The sequence below is a fragment of the Tenrec ecaudatus genome, chromosome 10, assembly GCF_050624435.1.
Source record: "Tenrec ecaudatus isolate mTenEca1 chromosome 10, mTenEca1.hap1, whole genome shotgun sequence".
Taxonomy (NCBI): Eukaryota; Metazoa; Chordata; class Mammalia; order Afrosoricida; family Tenrecidae; genus Tenrec; species Tenrec ecaudatus.
In genome coordinates this window covers 59,489,102-59,510,545 of record NC_134539.1, presented here as the reverse complement: position 1 = coordinate 59,510,545, position 21,444 = coordinate 59,489,102, and the positions used below count along the sequence as shown (strand labels likewise).

The 21,444-nt window shown below is 54.6% G+C and overlaps 1 protein-coding gene across 5 annotated transcripts in view; it reads right to left on the bottom strand.

Annotated features, from left to right (window-relative positions):
- DAB2IP (DAB2 interacting protein) overlaps nucleotides 1-21,444 on the bottom strand; it is a 124,382-nt gene that overhangs the window by 32,695 nt on the left and 70,243 nt on the right. The window contains exon 1 of one of the 5 annotated variants that reach the window (XM_075560440.1): nucleotides 6,611-6,634. The exons of 3 other annotated variants lie outside the window; for them this stretch is intronic. The gene's annotated coding sequence lies outside the window, so the exon portion shown is untranslated. Of the gene's footprint in view, nucleotides 1-416; nucleotides 557-6,610; nucleotides 6,635-21,444 lie in introns of those variants that run through there. One more of the 5 variants, XM_075560439.1, reaches the window with a different exon arrangement.

Below are 21,444 nucleotides of genomic sequence, written 5' to 3'. Positions count from 1 at the left end.
GTGGTCCCAGGGAAGGGGAGGAGGAAGAGGAGTCCAGGCTGGACCAGGTCCTCAAGGCTCAAGTTCCTCATTTCAAGCGCCTGCCCAGCAGTGGCCGGCATTCCCGGTTCTGCAGGCCACTGGCTCCATCGGGAAGAGCAACTGGACATGGAGTTTCCTTTTTAAAAACTACCACCAGCTACAGCCGTTGCCTTGGTCTCTGGCTTCAGCTGTGGTGGGGGCGGGAATCCTAATCACTTCCACATTCTGGGCTGGCAGCGGCGGGGATAGACATTCGTCAGTCCGAGGACAACTCCCCAATATTCCCAGCCAGGGCACCTCACTGGTGGCCACCCCCCTCCTCGGGAGCTCCCTGGGCCCTACGGGGTAGGTCTGGTCATCATGCTCCCTTCCTCCAGCCCTCTCAAGTCACTCACCATCCCTCAGCTCAGTGGCTGGGCGCAGCAGGCCCTGGGCACAGGAGGGGCTGGCCAGCAGCTCCCCTCCAGCCCAGCCAGTTCAGCCCCACTCTGGGCCCAGACATACCCCTCTAGCCCAGTCCGCTGGGACTAATCAGAGTTAAACAAAGGCTGTGCTCCAACTCTGTGTAATGAGCTTTTAAAGGGCCAGTGTCCCGCTCGGGTCTGCCAGGTCTTAAAGGCGTAGGCACTCTTTTCCTTTGGAAAGCAGAAAAAACCCCACCAACCTCCAAGGTCTGATGAGCCATCGAAGGGCTTATGATTATGAGGCAGATTTTAAGCAAGACTGCTCACTTCACGCACAGGCCTGAATGCACCCCAAAACCAAACCAAACCCGAGGCTGTGTTTCACCCGTGAGTGGGGTTGGCAGCTGCTTCTGAGCACTCATCAGCACTCTTGCTCAGTCCTCACCACAGCTCAACAAGGCGGGCCCTGCCATGACCCCCGCCAGACAGGGGAGGGCACTGAGGTCTGGGGGGAGAGGGCTCAGTCACTTAGCAGGGAGTTGGCTGCAAAGTTGAGGTGCAACCCACTTGAATGCAACACAGGCGGATCCTCTCTCTCTCTTGCACCTGCTCTCCCAAGTGAGGCCCCACCCACCTGTGGCAGATCCACTAGCATCTTTCCCTCCTGGGATGAGGGATTACAGCCCCACAAGGTGGGCTCTGTCAGTATACTTCATCTCACAGATCAGGAGACTGGAGAGCCTGGCTTCTACACATGAGATGGAAGAGACCAGCAAAGACAGACTCCAACAAAGGTAAAGACAGAAGGACAGAGCCCTGAGAGAGGGGGCGGGCGGAAGAGGCAGCTCTTTGAACCCCACAGGGACCTGGCACTCCATACCCAGACCCTATGCATGCTCATGGGAGGTAGGGGCGGGGGAACTGTCCACCCAGGCCTAGGGCACAGGCAAACTTACCAAGCCTCTCCCACCTGCTGTTCACTGGAATGAGGGGGGCAGGGCTGCAGCTCTCCTGCCTGCCCAGCTTTTGGAATGGGGAGTGGGAAAGAAAAGGGAAAACTTGACTACAACAAGGGTGGGCCGACTCCAGCCCTCTGGGCTGGTTGTGCAACCAGGAGCCCTGGTGACGGGTTAGCATTTACGAGTTGGGCTGCTAACCCCAAGGTCAGCAGTTTGAATCCGCCAGACACTCCTGGGGAGAAAGAAGAGGCTTTCTACTCCTGTAAAGAGTCACAGTATTGGAAACGCACAGGGGCAATTCTACCCTGCCCTATAGGGTCACGGTGTGTAGGCACTGACTCAATGGCAGTGAGTTTGGCTTTTGAGGGTTGGGCTGGTTGGGCCCGGAGTGGGTACTGCACCCCCATCCTCCATCGGGATCCCCCAAGGCCATGCACAGTTCCCAGGGGCCAGGCTACTCAAGGATTTACCACCCCTGCTGTGTCTGTCCTACAGAGCCTGGCAGACAAACAAGTTTGAGGGCAGTGGATCCTAACGGTTAAGAAAATACCAGACTGAACTTAAATCTGCACCGCACCCCTTGATTGTGTCTTCTTTTTAGTCTCAGTTTCCCTGTCTGTAAAGTGGGCACCATAATAACACTGGCCACCCAAGGGCTGCTTTGGGGTAATCCAATGAGTTAATCAAGCAGAGTCTGGCTCAGAGTGAGTCACAGTTGCTGATAGGAGGAGGCTGCCCCGGGTGTGTTAGGAGGCACAGAGGGAGACAGACACAAGCAGCTTGGGAAGCAACCTTGGGTAAGTCCCTCCTTTCTCTGTGCTGTCTTCTGTGAAAGGAGAGGTTCACCTGGAACCCTCAGTGACCAGCCAGGACCACACTCTGCCACCTCCAAGATGCCTCCATCCCTGCCAGGTGGCCATGAAGACCAAGAGGAGGGCTGTGTCTGAGGCCGGTTAGCGATCCTCTCTGCTCAGGCTGTCAGGAGTCACCCAATCCCACAGGCGTCTGTGGATCTCTGGCTCCCTTCTCCCCAGTGTACAGCCCTTGCCTCCTCAGAAGTCTCCTCAACCGAGCTCGCTGTGCCCTGGAAAGTTATACATCTGCCTACGAGCTACAGTGTATCCACGGCAGGGGCTGTCTCTCCAATCTCCTGGTGTAGGAAATGGGTTGATACACCGTGTTCTGTAGATAGCACATGTAAAAAGCCAAGTACAACCAGGGCCGCAACCCCTAAAGATGTCAACACCTGACTTATTCATCCATCAGAAGGCTCCCAGCAGGAGCCCACCAGCACCTACCTAGGCTGTCCCTGCTCCAAAGCCTAATACATTCTCACCTCCACCCACAGGTCAGAAGCTGGCCAGCCAAATCGCCTGGGAAAAGAGCCTTCCAAGAAAAGCCATCCTGTCAACGCAGCCTGGCTCTGCTCTGGGAAAGACCTTCCGAGGACCCAGAGCAGCGAGCAGGGCGAGGGGCAGGGAGGGGTTAGCAGACTCCCCCACAAGACTCACAGGGTAGTTAGTAAAGGCCCAGGACATATCAGAAGAGGACAAAGAGGAGGAAGGGGGCTTGGAGAGGCGGGGACCACCAGAGGTCTCTGTGAGACTGTGCTCCGTTGATTCTGATGCATGCTTAAAGATGAGACCCACTGGAGAGAAGGCGCTGGCAGACCCTCCCCTGGCTCCCTCCTCAACTGCCCGGATGGGCCCAATCTTCGAAGCACTTCTCGGAACATTTGCTACCTCTTCTTCACCAACTTTTCTTATTCTCAAGGTGACTAGAGGTCTTTACTGAGTCAAAGACAAGTCTCCGCCTGAGTGGACAAAGGGGACAGCTACCTTCCTCTTCAAAGCCAGACCACCAGTCTCTGGCTTTCCCCCTACCTTCAGAACTCACCACCAGCCCTGACAGCTTGCTGAGGGGATTTCTCAGAAGCCTGATTGGGTGGGCATCCGTCGACTCCCGCCGCTTTAAATACCTCCTTCCCATGTGCATGGGATTCCTAAATGTCTATTTTCAGGCCTCCCCGGCTATGAGCTCCAGATTCCCACGGAAATGCCAGTCTGACATCTCTTCTTGGATGTCTCCTAGAACCTCAAGCCTGAAATGCCCAGAGTGGAGCTCAAAGCCAGGAGTCTCCGAGACCAGAATCCTCTGTCCCTTGTGTCTTCGGAATCCAATCTATCAGCAGCAAGTCCTGCTTCAGACCCTTCAAAGAGTCTCTCCTCCTCACTCCACGGGCACCCCACAGCCAGGCCTCTCTGCCCTCCCATCTCCCCTCCAGCAGGAAGCTGGAAGGATCCTTTAGAGATGCAACTTGGATTGTTTATCTCTGGTGCTTCAAACCTCTCAATCACTCCCCACATTACTCCAAATAAAGCCAAGGCTGGCTTCCAACTGGTTCAACATACCCCCCCCCCCCCAGAGAGACACTGAGTCAGAACCAATAGTCTAACAAGATCCCCAGGTGATTCTTCTGTACACAGAGCCTCACCTGTAAGAATCAAACTGCTGGAAATGGCTGGCTTCAGGGACTCAGCCCTTCCCTTCCCCCAAGGCAAGCCCAGCTCCACCCCTATTATTCCTCAGTGAAACACCTGGTTTTCTGCCATATTTCGCTCACTCCATCAACAAATATCTCTGAAGTGCAAACTATGTGCCAAACACTATTTTAGGCACCGGGAGTGCAGGTGTTGCGCAAAGGCAACTAAATTCCCCGACTTACGTTTCGGGAGAGGAACTTCACACCGCCTGCAGTTATTACTTCATTGGCTTTGTTGCTCTGCTGACCGACTGTTACCGGGTCTTTCCCACCAGAACTTAGTAAGCTCTGTGTGGCCCAGGGCTAGGCAGAAAGGTATTTCTGCCTTTCTACGTTTTTACGAAACACTACCAAAGACAAAGACCCAGACAGTAGAAAAACTGACCCCCAAAGTCGCAAACTATCAGGAGTCGGGCCTTCCTTTTCCGCCCCTCACTTCGTGTGATGAACTCTGGAGATGTGATCAGGGAAGACCAGTCCCTGGCAAAACACACTATGCTTGTTAACAGTCAGTAGAAATGGGGAAGGCCCACAAGGGGAAAGACTGACACAGTGGCTGCAACCATGGGCTCAAGCAGCCCATCTGTGGGAGTGGCACCGGACCCGGCAGTGTCTGGTTCTGTTGTAAACTGGGTCTCGGCCAGCCAGAACAGACTCGTTAGCATCAACTACTAACGACGATGGTCCCTGGGGCCTTAGACTAGCAAAGAAAGGTGACATTTCCGAGGGGCAGTCAAGATGCACACGTGGCCCCTTGGCTTTACTGGTACTTTACTGGTAGAGAACAGACAGTGGACTTCAGTCAGGGGAGGCTTCCTGAAGCCTCAGTTCTAAACAAGGCCACCCTCACGCCTCCCCAAATCTAAGGGGGAGGGAAACTAGTGTCTCAGGGCTTGGATGTTCTCAGCTCAAGTGGTGGGAGGGGAAAAAAAATAAAAACCTGTTCCAAAAAGCCCTTTTACTTTTTTATTAGGGCCTGGATCAATACAAGTTTGGGAGTAAAGCTTCTCCCCGGCAATACTAACCGAGAGAAAGACAGGCTCGGATGATTAAACCCGTCCCTTGGAGGCAGTTCCTGAGAATGGGGCACCAGCTCCCGTGGCTGCTGCTTTCCTGCCCGGGCTGAGCCCCAGGCTAGGGGCCCACGGGCTCCAGGGCCCTTACTGGCTGCAAAGCTTGGGGTCTCCCATCACCAGTTCCCTACTAGGTTTAGAGCTGGCACTCACCTTCCAGATGCTAGCTCCCCACCCCCACCAGCTGTGTGGTTTATTCCAGCCTCTCCTCTCAAAATGACTCCAGGCTCCGAAGAAGGTAAGGCTTTAGTTCTGAGAAGGAGCCAGTCTCCAAACCTCAGCTCCCACCTTCCCTCCTCCTCCCCAGCTCCTACCTTCCTTCCTCCTCCCCAGCCCCTGAGGAGTCCTCCCAGGGGATGAAGGTGTTTCCATAGGGAAACAGCCCCTGAACCTCCAGCCCACTCAAGGTTTGGCCAAGCTCATGCATAGCCTCCCAGACAAGGGAGTTTCCTGTACCACTGCCCCCACCCACCATGTCCCCACCCCCACCCAGCCACCTACAGACCTTTGTGGCGGTAGGGGCACAGGCCTCTCCGCAGACCTGGGTCTGGGCACCCTGGCTTTGGGAGCCAGATCCAGCTTCTGCGGTCTCCACAGAGTAGTCCCTCTGGTCCAACACAGGATCTTGCTGAGGTTGTCACCAAGGAGTCCCAAGCCACAGAGGCCCATTCCTGAGGGTGGCATGCACTCCTGGCAGGATCAGGGGGCCTCGACTCTCAGTCCGAGCGGGCATCTAAGGAGCTGGAGGCTTAACCCTCCCACAGAACATGCTCACTCAATCAGCCTTCTTATTTGAGATTTCAAAACAAACGAACAAAAAACCAACTTTAAAACAAGAACCGCTGCAACAACATCTAGAGGTTTCCGGGCCCTCCGGGGCACAAGTGGAAAATTATAGTCTTCTACACAGGTACCCAACCATACGGAAAAACTTCCAGCTCCAACAAGTCTGGAAAAGACACCTGAAAACAATCACTTCCAGCCACTGGGGCAGGGTGCACGCGGCCAGGAGCACTGAGCCCAGCGCAGTCCCGAGGTCCTCCCAGGCTCCTCCCCTAAGACAAGCCACTCCACCCAGGCTCATATCCGGGGCCCGCCCCGGGCCTTTGCACTCGCTAGGCCCGCTCTGGCCAAGCCGGTGTCCCCCGCTTGATCGAAAGTCCTGCCGCCGGCGGACCGGACGAGAGCCAGCAGCACCCCGTCGTTGCGACTTCTTCAGAGCACGCGTCTGAAACCACCTATTTGCCTTTCTCCCACCAGGAGGCGATCCGATTCAGGTAAAGGGGCGTTTCGGAAACACCTTGAACTAGTAGTGCCCGGCCAAAGCAGGCAGGCACCCGACGGGACGGCTAGGCGGATGGATGGTGTTAGGGGCCAGCCCGCGCTTTCGCAAATGGGTCCCTGGGTAACCTCCAGTAACCTCTGCCCGCAGTGCCGCTACGACCTCCTTCGGGCGCCGCCCACCCCCACCTCCCTCCAGTCTAGGTGGAAGCAATGGACCCCGCCCCCAGCCGGGCCGCCCCGCCCCCAGCCAGCCCCGGGTGGTATTCCTCCACCCGCGGCCCCTGGCCTGCCGGCCGGGGACCTGCGGGTCCCCCGCCAGTCACTCACCCCCTGGCCGCCGGGATCCCGGGCGCTCCCGCCAGCTTGGGCTCGCCCAGGCCACAGGTCAAGGGGAGGAGACGTGGCTGGCCCGCCCCTGCTGCCCCACCCGAGTTTGTCCGGCTCAGAGCAGAGCTTCCCGGAGACCCAAATGGGCAGCAACCACGGTCTCCCCTTGCGATTTCCATTCACGCTTTTAGAAAAGCACACCAGGCCAGGGACCTGCTTATTGCTGTCGCCCAGGGACAGAAAAGCCACGGGTGCTTCCAGACTCCCACCCAAGACTTGGGACTAGACAGCACTCCCCACTCCCTCAGCTGGTCAGAAAACTGCCATTGGGCAAGGGTCCTGGGGTTCAGTTTCAAAGGGGGGATGAGGTGGAGAGTACAGTCCTCGTCTGTAAGAAGCTATGGTGGCTGGCTCAGCAGAGATTAAGTGGACAGACACTTCGTGTGAGGATACTGACCAACTAGTGAAGGGCAGGGACAGGGAAAATCTGTGCTCCTCAATGCCACCCCTGCACTGGTGTGGGCATTCATTGATTCGTTCCTGGTCACACAGCCAACCTGATTTTCAGCCTGGGGCCACACCCCCTTCCTCACCCCACTAGAGAAGCCGCAGCTATGGCCACTGACCAGCCTTTGCACCCGGCAGGCCATCAAAGCTCCCTCACAGCCACCACCTGGGGGTCAGGGGACTCGGGGGCTTCTGCAATGCGATGGGGAGTACAAAGAGAGGCTCATGGGAGATTGAGGGACACCACCTAGGGTCTTACTCAGAGTCACCACAGCACCCCAGGGCCAGGGGGTTTCCAACAACTATTAATTCTTTATGGAACGAGAAAGTCTTGTCTTTCTCCAGCAAAGCTGGCTACTAGTTTTTGAACTGCTGACCCTGTAGTTCGCAGCTCAGTGCATAACCACTACACCACCAGATGATCCAGACCATACCTGTCCAACCTCTGTCCACCATGCCTCCAGGGCTTGCCCAGCTCCTCCCCATCCCTCAGGTTCCAAGCTTCCCTCCTCCTCCCTCAGTCCCTCCCACCCACTCCCCCTTCCTTCAGAGGCCAGGTTTCCCTGGAATAAACTTTGATCTCAGTTTATCCAACAGCTTCAAAATAAGGGAGAGGTGGGGCTGTAGTGGCAGAGCGAAGCTGAGGGCTGCTGAAGGCGTTCTCTTGGCTCCCAGGGCAGACAAAACGACAGGGAAGGAGCTGTACCTCCTCCAGAACCTTCTCAAGGTACAGGTCACGAGTCAGGTCTTCTCCCACTTGATTGCGTACTGGGGCCATTGGAGAGGTAAAGGGGTTGGGTCCAGAGAAGCTAAGTCACAGTTAACACAGGTTAACTCAGCTGTACCTGACAAGTGTGCCATCCCCACTAAGCGGTTTGCATCTGTTCCCCATTCCCTCTTGCCTCCCTCCCAAATTCTAAATGACCCCTTCCTCCTGGATGGATTCCCGGCCCAGGCCTGCTGATCCACATAGCTCTGAGAGTCTGCTGTAACATAGCGGGGTGCTATGACAAGCCCTCGCATTCTGGTGACAGTCTATCACAGGACTGGGTCACAGGATGAGAAATGAGCCTGTACCTGGAGGGTGTGATTGTGTAGATATCCATCCCACCCTCAACAGCCATGTCACCTTGAATGAGTCACTTCTCCTGTGCCCATCAACGGAATAGCCCTTTAAAAGACCCTCTCAGACTTGTTGCTAATAATATGTACAAGTACACAGTGGCTGTCCTTGGCCACAGTAACTGGTGGGCAGTTTCAGGTCACCCTGCTCCAATCACTCTTGGCTCCAGCACCTCCCCTGACCCGTGCCACCCACACAACACGTGAAAGGCCGGTTCCCTAAATCCACTGGGCCCCACACCCACTCATCCACCTCACTCTCGAGGGTAAACTCGAGGCTGGTGAGACCTCACCTTAAGTACTTGGGACATATTCTCAGGAGGTACCAGTTTCTGGAAAAGGGCACCACGTGTGGTCGCAGGTCAGCGAGAAGGGGGAAGAGCCTCAACCAGACGGAATGACACTGGCCACAACGACGGGCTCAAAAATAACCATTGAGGGTGGCGCAGGACTGGGCACCGTCTCCTTCTGTGTGCACAGGGCTGCCAGGGGTCCAGAGTGGATCCAACGGCAGCCAGCAGCAGCACCCACCACCCACGAGGACCAACGACTTCTCTTCCATTTCTCATGGCCTTGCTGCCGCTGGTCTTCAATCCTACCACTGTTTCCAATTTCCATTCATCTTTCAAGGTCCAGCCAACTGGCCCGCCCCACTTCAAAAAGGCCTCCCCAGGCCCAGGAGCAGGCACCCTCTGCCACTCTCTCTTCCAAGGCCCCCAGCCAACTCCCCCTCTCCCACAGGGTACTGCTGCCTACCCTGTCAAGCCTCTTTGGGGTCTATTGGTCTCTGGGTCCTCTGGGCTGGGACCAAATAAATGCATGACAGACCTTATGCCCTGCAGTCGGTCGTCTCTCAGGTGTCTATCTCCTTCAGATCAGAGGGTGTCCTCACCAACTGGGCAAGGTTGGGGGTACTCTGAGCCGCTCTCTCCTCAAGGAATCATCCATTTCTGGAGTGACAGAGCCAGATCAGAGATGGTCAAAGATCACTTCTGGATGAACACATGTACTCCTTCAGGGAGAGATGGACTTACGAGGGGTTTACCCCCTCAACAAAACCAGAATTATGCTGGGCAGGGCAGAGCTTTTGTAGTATGCATTTTTCCCTCTAGGTGCGCACCAAACAACCTGCTCTGAGTTAGTTCACCCAGTGGCATTGCCTAGGAAGATTCTCTCTGGTCACAGTTTTCATAAAAGCAGTTTTGCTTGAACCTGTTTTTTGTGACGTCTGATATAAGAACAGCACATAGCTGTGAAATTTTGTTTTCTGCTCTGGGGCGGGGGGTGGAAATTCCGCAGAAACAGTTGTGATGTTGAACACAGCTTAGAAAGACAGCGCCATGAGAAAAACTACTCCAAGTGTACAAGTGGTTTTCTCAGTTCAAAAGAGGTGAAATATCGATTGATGACAAATCTCAATCTGGATGTCCATCTACTTCCCAAACGGACAGAAAGGTAGACTCTGTTGACTCATAGTGCATTCTACCAGGTTATCTGTTAATCAAGCTTTCTATTTAGAGGTTCTGAAAAGATGGCGTAACCGTGTGCGACAAAAAAGGTCTGATTTGTAGAGATGGGTGTCTAGTTGTACCATCACAATGTACCTGCTCCCACAGCCATCTTAGTGCACCAGTGGGCAAAAACAGCAATGCCTCTCTTGCCCCACACACCTTACTTCACCTGACCTCCCTCCATGCTACTTCTTTTTGTTTCTGCAAATGAAGAGGGACTCGAAAGGGCAGCGATTTGACTACATAGAAGAGGTGAAGAAGAAAAAATGAGGGAGGTGCTGTCAGCCATCCAAACAGATGAGTTTCAAAAATGTTTCCAAGAATGGAATCACAGATTTGACAAATGTATTAAGTGTACTGGAGAGTACTTTGACGGTGATAAGGTGGTTGTGTAAAAAAAAAAAATTAAAATACATAGTTTTGATAAAATTCTGAGTTTGGGGGTGTACCCCCTTATGTGTCCCTGAAAAGGGAGCCTTTCTTGTATGAGCAGGGTCCCCTTCATTCTAGAGGCTGGGCAGAGGCCCCTGTTTGATCTGCAGGAGGGCACTGCTGGGACCCATTGCCTTGGGATGAGTCTGGTGAGCCCCTGGTGAGGTGAGCCAGCGCCACGGCCTGGCTGCTCATGACCAAACACTCTGAAGAGACTGGCGAAGAGCCACCTAAATCTTAGATGTCAGCGAGACACAAACTCAGTATTCGGACGAACTGTGGGATGCAGCCTAGCTGTTGATTTATGGGAGGCACATCTATCCTTGTGTGGTTCTATCAGCAGCAACAGAGAACTGTGTCCTGGCACCTGCTGTGTGTCCGGCCCACTGCTAGGTATCCTACAAACATGAACTCGCCTAATCCACTAGTACATCCTGTTTTACTGAAAACAAGAGTGGAGTCCAGTGAGGTCAGACCCAGAGTGACTGCCCTTCGACAATCTGGCCCCAGCCTGCATTTCTGGTCTTGCTGCTGGGCTCCCCATTCCGGAGCCTCTATCTGTTTCCATCCCTGGGGCTGTCCGCCCACCGTGTTTTGAGGTGTGTGGGGGTTTAATGTATAACATCAGCTCCCAGGCTCCCAACCCTCTTCCCCTCTTCATTTACCTAACACCCCACCCCTGCCCCCACCCCAGCTCACTCTTCCTCCCATCCATTCATACAAAAATAATAAGCAAACACCAAATCCACTGTTTTGACACCGACTCCCAGGGGCCCTGCAGAACTAGAGCTCAGCTGCCCCACAGGGTTCCTTTAGGGAAGAAGCTCTGTCCTGCAGAGCAGCTGGCTGGATGAAATCACCAGCCTTTGGTTTGGGGGCGAGCACTGAAACTCGGTGCCACCAGGGCTGCTCCGCCCACCCCCAAGGCTGGCCGTGCCCCAAGGTCTCCTTCCCCGTCATTCTACTACATGGCCAGTGTCTTGTGGTAGACGTCGGCTGGCAGCGGATCCTAGTACCGTTCCGCTGCAGTAATGTTGACACATGTCCACTTGAAAAATTTAATGTTTCTATCAAGCATTTAGTGGGAGTAAACTCCCACCCATGTGGCACCTGCTCTGAAAAAGAACATAAACTCACTTCAACGAGCAGCGGGAGGTGGCACAAGGGATTGAGCGTTACCAAGAGACAAAGGAACCTGAGCTGGCCGGGGTCAGGCTTGTGCTCAGCCCCTCCACCACCCCTAAGCTCTGTCCCCCAGACTCCAGTTCTAATCACTGGGCTCCCACCTTCTGTGCCCCTGTTCTAAGCCTTACTAACCTCTTCCCCAGAGTGAGGCCCTGGCCCCACAGCTGTCACCATAGCATGTGCAGTGGCCTGTTGCCCAAGTCCACAGGTACCCTCCCCCTTCATCTCACACCATAGATGAGAGAGTGAGGGCCCACAGAAGCCAAGGAATCCAAACCTCCATAAATTGCACCCTCCCACTGCCCACAGACCATCAGCAGCATGGAGGAGGGCTCCTGCTCTACCCCTGTCCCCACCAGAGTAGCAGGACTGGCAAAAGAGGAGGACCTGTGGCAGGCACTGTAACCTGGGGAGGTCCAGTCCTGCTGGGCAATTCGGGTTAAGAGAAAGCCTAGCCTTCTTCAGTACAGAGATGGAGGGGACCAGAGGAGGCCCACAGGCTAGCAGCCCTGGCCCCTCCTGAGCTACCAGAGGACGGGCTCATTTACAGCAATCCTGCAGTAAGTCATGGCTCCCCAGAGCCTCCACTATTCCATATTTCCTGTTACAGGAGAACAGAGAGGACATGATGTCCTCCAAATGTTTCCCAAGAGCCTGTTCCACAGGCATCTCGCTCAGGGCCGCCATGTCTGCATTTGCTCACCTCTTGTCTGTGGTGACTGCCAGGGGATGCTCAGTGTCCCCACTGTACAGAGGGAAGGCCCAGCACCCAGTCTATGGCCACACACACGGCCTCTGCCCTCGAGAAACTGGCAGGCCCGAGGAAGGGGACACAGCAGCAGTGCCAAACAGGCCCCCGAGCATTCAGCATAGGGGCCTATAAGGACTGTACCTCACCTGCAGGAGCAAGCGGCAAAGGCTCCATGGAGAGGAGGGCATTCTGGCACATGCTCCCTCTTCACCACGCTCTATACCCGACATGGTGTGGGGGAGGGGTGGCTGTCCCATTCCCATGGCATCCCACTTACCAACTCCCTGAGGTGTGCCAGGTGCTCACCCCACCCCCAACCCCACCCCCATTTACAGAAGAGTCGTCCGATTGGTCAGGTAATGACTTTGTTCCATGTCCCAGGGCTAGGAAGGTCCCCAGGCTCCCCCACCCCTGCCCAGGCCTGCTCTCCAGCAAGCAGTTATTTCCCTGGGCCTTAGTTCCCTCTAGAACTCGCTGGTAAGGGTCTGCAGGCATCACCTGGGGATCTTGTTAAAGTCAGCAAGTCTGGTGCAAAACGACCAATTCTCAGGAGGGGGTGGAAGCCCTGACTCCCCCTCCCTCCCGGCCAACACATTACTGTGACGAAGACCTCCAGAACAGATTGCTGGACGCCCAGTGCCCACTCTCGGAAGGCAGTGGCAACACGGACTCCGGAGGCCCAACTGACCCTGGCTCTTGAGCCCCATGGGTGGACACCCGGCAAAGGGGTACAAGGAGCTAGGCTTGCCGAGGAAGGAGTGCCCTTCTGGAGTTAGGATTGGTAAGCCGGGTCCACAGGAACAGACGGGGGAGCGGAGGAGGGGGAGGGGGGATGCAGGGAAACAGCTGAGCACAGCAAATATAGCCAGTGACCCAATTCAGTTCCGTTCTGCCTTCGAGAAAATAATTGCGTTTAAATGAATAGGTTTCCCATGTCCCCTCCGGCCTTGAGAAGGGTAGGAAGGGAGAGGGGAGCCAGGCACAGTTCCCTGGGCTCGCTGTTGGTTATTTTGGAGTCATTAGGGCTGTGAAAGGCTTCTTTCTTCCCGTGGCGGCCACGGCTGGGAGGCAGTGTGGCAGAGCAAGAACCCGCACAGGCTGGCTGGTGAAGACGGGTGTTTAAGTCCTGACTTCTCACCAGCAGCTTTGGTAGGCTGACGGTGAGTGGTCCAAAGGCTCTGGCCTCAGCCTCTTTATCTGTAGAATGGGACTCCTCCCTCCACCACCCAAGGTCCCAGGAATACAAGCCTAATGCTGCCAGCTCTGTTTTCAAAGAGAAGCGAGAAACCCCGACTTCTAAGGGCATGCTTCAGGTCAATGTTTCAGGGATGCTTTAGCATTGGTAAACAATAAACAAAGAACACTTCCCACCCTGTTAGACCCAACACAACCAGTCTGTGGGTTATGATCTGGCCACAAGCCACTGTGCGCCACCTCCAATTTAATGACAATGTGGGTAAAGCAATTTATGACATGGTTGTGTCCTCCCACCTGGTGATTACGGTACCTTATCGTTTGCTTGGCCCATCCGGCCTCACCTAGCCCTGCGCCAGGATGAAACGCCAAACATCCTACTAACGTGGCAACCTCTCCTTCAAACCTCAGAGAAGGGCATGGGGGTAGCGGGGGATACTCCCCAACCCTGTGTAGCAGGGGTAGGGAGTAGCATGCATCTGGGCTTAGCTTTGCCCTAGGAGTCTGCCCACTCTTAACTCCCTGCAAGGATCTCAGCTCCCCCCCAAAAATCCCACTTTTGGCCGATTCCCACTTACGGTGATCCCACAGGACAGCACGTGCTCCCTAGGAGTTCTGAGGCTGTGAATCTTTCCAGACGTAGACCATCTGTCTGTCTCATCTTCCACACAGCCGCTGGTGGGTTCGAAGTGCCGGACCTTTAGGATAGTCCGGTGCACAATCCAATTTACCAGGTGCCTCCAGGTTACTCCTGGGTCCCAACTTGCTCCTCAGCAACATGGGGGTTTCTGAGAGGCCCCATTGGGAAAGGGAAAGCTGAGGGGAGATGCCACATCTCCCAGAGAAGTTAGAGAGTGTCCGTGAGTGAGCAGTGAGCTAGGTTAATTTTCTGGTCTGCCAGCTCTTGGCTGTGTGACCCCAGGCAAGTGACTGAACCTCTCTCTCACCCTCTGTGGCTCACCAAGCTGCTGGGAAGATGGAATGAGATGAGGAATGTCAAGTGTCTGGGAGGATGCCTGGCACGCAGCAAGGGATCAGAAATGATCGGCGTTCTTATGACTGTTGTTATCTTTAGAGAAGAGCCTGCCGGAGAGTCCTGACTGGGTGATTACAGTAATGTAGCACAACCAGGCAAACTTGTTGTTTAACAGATGAGGCCACCTATAATTAGCACAATCATTACGTATGCAAATGGTGAAGCTTAGATGCTGGGGAGAGAAGTGTGTTCTTTGAAGTGTGTTTAAATAACCCTACCCTGGCTGCTTGCCCTCCCCAAATCTTGTTTGCACTATTAATTTCATTAGCAACCATTTTCTTCATAAAAAGCATGATAGGATTCCAGACAAGTACATGTTCAAATTCAGGAGGCTTTCATTCATTTGAGCCCCTGCCCATGGGTCCTGGATTGACTGACTGGCAGGCTACAAGGCCCTAAGGAGCTAACTGGAGTGTAAAGGGCTGGAGAGGGGGACTTGAGGGTGCCCTTGGCACAGAGCAGGTGCTGTGTTTGGGGCAGTTCTCGGTCGCATTGGTACGATCTGTGAGTTTCCTTACCAGCCAGGGTGGGCAGACATATCCCAATGCCTGTTGAGTATCAAAGAAAATGCAGTCTCAGGGAGGTGGAAGGAAGCAATCTGCCCAAAGTGAGTTAAGTTGTTGGCTGTGGGAGAACCTGGGCTCAAACTGGGCTTCATCCTCTTGGGCCCACTCAAAGGCTCTGTCTGCTAACATGGGACTTAACGCCACCTCTCTGCCCATGAACACACAGTGAGTCAGCAACCCCTAATCAACTACAGACCCTTCACACCGGAGGCAGTGTCAGTGGCCGGCTTGAGGTTGTGGTCCAGAATGTGGAAGCTCGGAAGTCCTGTCATGTGCCCCAGGTCCCACAGGCGGGTCCTATCCCCCGACCCCATCCCAATCTCGGCTTTTGTCCTCTGCTATTTTAAAAGCAATCCAACCACCTTCTCCCGTGGGCTGGAACCTTCACCATCCGTGTTCTCCCCCGACACAGGCCCAAGTAGAGACTCGGGAACTGTGTGCTGATCAAACGATTTCTCACCAAAAACCCGACGCCCAACAGCTGGGACAGCGAAGACCGGGACTTAGCAGAGAGGGCTGCAGGCAGAGCAAGGGGGCAGTGGGACAGCCTAGTCCTGGGGGTGGGGGTGTCAGAGCATTTTCCAGCTTTATGCCTGCAGAGGAGACCCCACCTCCTGCCAGCTGGTGCCTGCCCTCCCTCTCCCCCCTGAAATCCCTATCCTTCTCCAGTCCCATAAATACAGGTTCAAGATAGTGATTGCCTTAAGGAATTAAGCCTGGTGGCTAGGGCCTGGGTACCCTGCCCCCTGGGGCCAGGCTCCCACATCACGGGCCCCTACTTCCATGCACAGTCCAAGCGGGGGAGGTGCTCTGTAAGGTAAGGTTGGCGAAGAGAACCACTCTCACCTAGCACCACACACCTCTTTTTAAACATAGACGGTACTATTCGCCAATATTCTGGGGAGTGGGTCTAAACCTGCTCAAGACTAACCTGGGATTCAGCAGTGGGCAGTCCTGCCTAGGAGTCTGAGCTCTCAATGCCTTGAGGTGGGTCCCAGGGAACCCTCAAAGGGGTTGTTGGTGGGTGTGCTGGTACTTACACAATCTGGTGTCAGTTTGGAACTTGAGAGGATTCAGTGAATGAGTGGAGTCTAGTCTGTCAATCGGGTCATGGCCTTCTCCTGAGGATTCTGGGAACTCCTCTATTTCCTCCTTGGAGGTGGAAGACACACTCTCTTTCTGATCACTCCCTGCGAGACACCCCTGAGGAGAAGCCACATGGACCTACCCTGATGCAGTCCTGGGAGCTGGAGAAACCGCGTGGAGACCCCACCCCTGCCAGCACTGAGATGCTTAAAACACCACTGGATCCACAAGACTTCCCACCCACTGGGCTGTGATCTTCCAGCATTCAGCATCATTGCATGTGTTTCGTGAGTCTGAAGAGGACTTTACAGATTGGTATGAGACATGGGCTAATATTGGACTTATGGATTTGATCTGGACTGGGCTTGGATGTTTTCTGAATATTCAACTGCTGTTGTATAGAAAGCTCTTTCTCACACACTTGAGTGTCTATGAATTTGTTTCTCTAGTCCACTCAGACTGACACAGTGTGCTAAGGAGTAAAGCAGATGACTAAGGCAGTCCACCTCCCTGGGGGTCATTCAACTCCTCCCCTGCTGCTTCCCTGCAAGCAGTGAAGTCAATCGGGAGTGTGTGTGGTGGGGGTGGGGTAGTACTTTCTGGATCGTGTGCCTGGGCCTCCCTGAGCTGCCCAAGTCTGGTTAAAACAGGTTGCACAGACTACCTTAAACCTGAGATCTACTGCCTCCCCTCCCAGGCAGCACTGCAGGGGAGGAGTTAGCAGTCCTGGCAGTTCACTGAGCTTTGCTGGTCTGATCTGCGTGTTGTTTCTGAAGTGTCGAGGTAGGGTGGGGGTGGGGGGTAGGTCCAGGGCGAAGAGACCCTCGCCCTGGGGATTATAAAAACAGCCTAGCAGGCACATCTGGCCTCCTCTTACTCACAAGAGGAATGGAGAGTCTAGAACAATGGCCCAAGGCTTGATCTTAGGGGGCAGAGGTCAGACATGCCTCCACCCTTCAACCTGTTTACCCCTCCTGGCACTAGGTCTTAGCTACTCTGCTGCTTCAGTGGTGGGGTTGATTAGGGATCTAACAGGCTCTAATTCAGAGTCAGGAACAACTTGGGAGATAGCAGTTCCATTAGGACAGCCTCTTCTCAGCAGTACCGACAAACAAGCACAAGCGGCTCCCTGGTCCTAGGCCTCTGGGTCCTTGGCCCCCTGCCCTGCTCTTTAGCTTTACAGTGCTCTGCCTGAAGGTGCCCCGGCTTTCTCAGTTCTGCTGTCACTGTTTCTCCACTGCCACCCATCTCAGTCTCTGGTGTTACAGCTCGCTCTTTCCCGGGAGTAGGAGGTTCTCTGTGCAGTCCTGGGTCTGAACCATGTGTTCCGCTCCCATATTTAATTGTGGCAGTAGTGATACTCTCCCTTCTCCACCTCTGGGATGGCTCATTTTAAGCCTAGGGAGATGGCAAGACTGACCAATCCCATGGCATTCTCTGCATGATCCCACCATCACCAAGTGCCATGTCGCTCACATGTATTATTAACATACTAGCCAATCCCCATGGTGGGCCCCCATCGTGCTTGCCTGCCCCAACATGCTTAGTCACACTCAGTCATTTGGTGGGGGCTTGCAAGATCGTGGCGGGAAAGGCCATATGAAAGCTATCTCTCACCCTACAGAGATGAGGATGAAAACAGAGCTGGGTCCCTCCTCCACCTCTTCCTAGCCAGTCTTCCTCGCCCCCCCACCCCCACCCCCCACACACAGCCAGAGAGCCGCAGCTAAAATTTCTGGTCAGACCAGACTAATCACCCCTTAATCCCTCCCACCCCCTGCCACCTTCAGGACTCAGTCCTAGTGCAGCCTCCCTTCCTCACTCCATCCTCTGCCACGCCCCAGTCACAGTATGTACCCACATGCGGGCAGCCAAACTCAACTCTGGCCTGCCAGGCAGCAAGCCCTTTCTGCCTCTCATCAGGAATGTTCCAATGGCCTTGGGCTGTGGCCACCAGCCCCAAGGAGCCTTCCTGAGAGCACCCAGGGGAAGCCTTGCTCCTGATGCACCCACACCCCTTCCCGAAGAAGGCCTGTTGACTGCTCAGCCTCGTTCAGCCAGCAGGTGCCCTTAAGGGCAGGGAGTGGGAAGATACAATGTACAGGGCACACAGCACAGAACAGGCAGCCCGCGCTATGTGCAGAGAGGCGGGGATTCAGAAAACACGGTGTGTTGCTGTCCTGAGCTTCCCAGGGCCAATGGGGCAGCGCAAGGGTGACCCTGGGAAGTGGAGTCCTTTGGGTGAACCTGGCCATAAGCCCCAGTAACTGCTCTCCCAACACAGCTCATGTGACAGTGCCAGGCCCCAGTGTCCATCGGGCCAATGATGGGTGTGTCAAGCATTGCAAGCGATGAAGTCTTTGCTCCTAGAAATAAGCTGATTAATTTAAGTTGACTAGATGACCACGCAAACAGCTAGGCTGGACTGGCACACAGGTGCTCATGATGTGTCTGTCCCTCTGTCCTGAGAAGCTGGGCCAGCTGTGCTCCTCTGGGAAACACTAACTGCACTGGGAGTCCGAGCCCAGGCTAGTGCAGAGCCCTGACTCGGGCAATATTGGGCCTCCGGTGCCCAGGGCGGTCTCCCCAGGGATGAGCTTCAGGGGCTCTCTGTTTGACTGCTGCTGGCCCCTGACCCTCACAGGTGGCCACATGGGCCAGCTCTTCCAGAGGTACATCCCACCCTCTTCCAGGCCCATCCCTCTTCCAGGCCCCCTCCCACTGCTCAGGATGCCCAGGTTCCAGGGTGGTGGGAGCCTGTACTGGCAAAGCCAACCCTCTGGAATCACAAACTCTGTGCTCAAATCCTGGGACCCTGTGCAACCTAGGCAACTCAAGCCATCTCTCTGAGCTTAGCTTCCTCATCTATAAAAACACATCCTTCAAGGACTCCCTCAATGCAAGAACACTTTGTTCTATTAAACTGGCATTCCATGATGCTCACCTTCCTGACACCATTGCTGAAGACAAAGTGGGTGCATAAGCAAATGTAGTGAAGAAAGCTGATGGTGCCCAGCTATCAAAAGAGATAGTGTCTAGGGTATAAAAGGCTTGAAGGTAAAAAAGCGGCCATCTAGCTCAGAAGCAACAAAGCTACTGGCCCACATGGAAGAAGCACACCAGCCTGTGTGACCACAAGACGTCGATAGGGTCTGGTTACAGATATCAAAGAACAAAAAACATATCATTGTGAATGATGTGGAGTGTGGAGTGTAGACCCAAAACCCATCTGTAGGCAACTAGACATCCCCTTACAGAAGGGTTGTGGGGAGGAGATGAGCCAGTCAGGGTGCACTGTAGCAATGCTAAAACATACAACTTTTCTCTAGTTCCTAAATGCACCCCCCCAACTATCATGATCCCAATTCCACCTTACAAACGAGGCTAGACCAGATCATGTACATTGGTACAGATAGGAACTAGAAACACAGGGAATCCAGGACAGATGATCCCTTCAGGACCAGTGGTGAAAGTGGTAATACCGGGAGGGTGGAGGGGAAGGTGAGGGAGAAAGGGGGAACCGATTATAAGGATCTATATATAACCCCCTCCCTGGGGGACAAACAACAGAAAAGTAGGTGAAGGGAGATGTCAGACCATACAAGACAATGACAAAATAATAATAATTTTAAAATTATCATGGGTCATGAGGGAAGGGGGGAACAAGGAGGGAGGGGAAAATGAGCTGATACCAAGGGCTCAAGTAGAAAGCAAATGTTTTGAGAATGATGATGGCAACTGATGTACAAATGTGCTTGACACATGGATTGGTGTATGGATTGTGATAAGAGCTGTACGAGCCCCCTCCAAAAATGATTTTTTTTAAAAAGTCCCTATCAACCGGGGGTGGGGATACACATTAAACATTAATGTATTTGACAACTTTGTGCCAGGCTCTTTACTGGGTGCTGGAGGCAAACCAGAGACGAAGACCCAAGTCCTTGCCCTTGTGGGGCTTACAGTCTCATGGGGGGTGGGGGTGGAGGCACCCCAACAAATGCAGTATCAGGTGAAGACACCCAAGGTGGGGACCAGGCTAGGGGTTGGGGGGAGTTTGGGAAGGCCTCTCTGGGTGTGGGCTGAGGGGACAAGTGACACAAACATTGGGGCACACAGTGTTCTGGGCGGCAGAGAGGACAACCAAGGTAACGATGCCAGGTGGGGGGGATGTGGATGGGGGGCACGTGACACCCATGTAAGGGAGCCACCCCCAAGGCTGCAGGAAAGGAGGAACCCGCCATCGTCAGACAGCCTAGCAGCCACTGGAGAGTCTGGCCAAGGGCAGCCGTTCTGATTAGTGTTTTTTCCAGCTGCTGGTGGGGAACAGACTGAGAGAAGATGGAAGCGGAAGCCAGCGAGGGCCAGCGTTGGAAGTAGTGTGGTCGGAAGTGCACAAAGCAGGCAGCATGGTGCCTGGATGAAAATACACTCTCATTTTCCCTGACTCAATGCCACTAGCATCCTCACCATCCCAACACTGTCCCAGTGTCCCCCCTGAGCCCAGGCTGAAAGGCAGACTCTGTCCAGGTAAGCTGAGCTCCTTCCCGTCCCACAGATGTTGAAGTCACCAGCTCAGGTCTCTCAGCCGTGACACACAGAATCATGGTGCCTTTGGCCAGCATTCGAGCCAGACAGGGCTTTCCCTCGAATGCAGACACTCTGTCACTTGTCTTCTATTCTTCACTCAGAGCCCAACCCTCGGTGAACTCTGTGCTGGCCCATGCAACCCAGGCACCAGGGGAACGCAGGGCCAGCACCAGGGCTGCACTGCACAGACTGCAGAGTCGTGGCCCACCGAGAGAGAGAGAGAGAGAGAGAGAGAGAGAGAGAGAGAGAGAGAGAGAGAGAGAGAGAGAGAGAGAGAGAGAGAGACTGCGAGCCCCCACAGCTGACAACGTGCCTCTGAATCTTAGAAAGCGTCTAGGAGTCTCAGCTGGTGACCCACCTCCCCCAGGACCTCTCAGACAAACACTCCCGCAGCACCTGTGTGCCAGGCCCGAGAGGGCCCCGAGGTGGAGACTGTCTCACCCAGTAACACACTGACAGCAGGGACTGCAGCTGATTCCTGCTCCTGTCCCCCAGGGCCGGGCACAGGTGGGCAAAACCAGAGCTAACTCAGCCCCATGTGTGGGGTGGGGTGGGGGGAAGAAGTCTCCTGTCTGCACTAGAAACGAGGAGGCTGGCAGCCTGTGGTCTCTTAAATGTTGGAAGCGGTGGGATAGAACCATTTCTTCTTCTCCCCCTGGCCATGGATCTAACTGGGAGAGCAAGAGTCTGAAACTTTAGGTAGGAAGACGGGGGGGTGGGGGGTCTGAAATGATGTGCCACTTACAGAACCCGCAGCCAGCTCCCCCTCCCCACCAAAGGCCAAGTCCACCCAGCCTGCCTCCTCTCTCTATAGGCAAGCACGTGCAATTAAGCTACGTGGCACATACCCTGCACAT